The following is a 1,330-nucleotide window of genomic DNA, read 5'->3' on the forward strand; positions in this document are numbered from 1 at the left end:
TTATGAAACATTTGTGAATTTAATAATCTGTTTGTAATCTGCAGCAGTGCCTCAGTCAATTTTTACAAACTTATCTGTGTGATCTGGTAAAAAGAGGATCTGAAGCTGTACCCAAGGTCACAGAACATTTGAAACAAGAATAAGAGAAAGAAAAGACAAACGGCAGTCAGAGTTCGCCCTGCGCCGCAGATGGTGCGTCTGGAAACCGGATGGGATCCGGGCACCGAGGGGGAAGAACGACGCTCCCGGTGAGATCTGGAATTTGTTTTTCTTCTGCAGATTTTTGGTGGCACCACTATTTTTTCCCATCATTTTTGGGACTTTGTCATTTTGGATTGAAACGGGGGAATATTGCAGACTAATATCAGACATTATTCTGATTGAAACGGACTGAAATTTTTGGACATTTATTTCTGCTGACAAACTGAGTAATTTAAACACAACCTTATTATTTTTGAGGGATATTTGGTTACTGATCTGTTTATCAGAATAACTATTATTATTTCTTAGTATTATGGTTTTTGAATAAATCATTGTTTCTAAAAATCAACAAAAGTTGAATATTTTATTTTCTATTTAAACCAGTTGGTGTAACATATTTTATCTGATTCCTGAGACAGAAGCCTCTTGATGAAATTAGTTCTGCTTTAAGTCGAGCTGAATTTTACACTGTGAACGACGACGCAGATTTTCTGCTCTGTTTATAACTGTAGTCTGCCTGCAGTTTTAGAGACAGCAGAGGAGGAAGTGAAGGAGGCCGTCCAGTCCCTGTTGGTCACTCTCCAGATACTGAACCAACATGGACAGTCACCTCGTTTGGCTCTTCTCTCATTTCTGAGGAGGACAGTTGTTTGCAGTGCGGGTAATATCCGGTAGGTGTCTTAGCATCGAACTGGCGCTTTACAAATGTCACATGCAAACACTGGCAATTGGGTCAAATTTAAAACCTCAACACAGTCCACTCCTCCAGGAAGCAATCATCTCTCAACAGCTGAGAGCCCAGAGTCTCTGGACGCAGCAAAGTGTTCAAGGTCGAAAGGGCAAAACTGTGAAACTAAGTGGTTTAGTGACGGCTGCCTCAGAACGTGCACTTAGTTCTCATTCAGTCACTTTCTGACTAACATGGTGGTCTGCTGAGGGTCATTGTCCATCTAGAAGACCCATCTGTATTTGACCTTTAACCTCGTGGTTAGAAAATTCTCCATATGTCAGAAGCTTAAAGAGCCAAACCTTCACCAGGTTGTTTAAAGTAACACTAATCTGAGTGAATATAAACGTTTGTTACTGAAATACAGAAACGTTTTTATTGTCTCTTTTTTTCTGATATTTA

Source organism: Poecilia latipinna, unplaced genomic scaffold, assembly GCF_001443285.1.
Source record: "Poecilia latipinna isolate Pla-1442-1.1 unplaced genomic scaffold, P_latipinna-1.0 Scaffold1630, whole genome shotgun sequence".
Classification (NCBI taxonomy): Eukaryota; Metazoa; Chordata; class Actinopteri; order Cyprinodontiformes; family Poeciliidae; genus Poecilia; species Poecilia latipinna.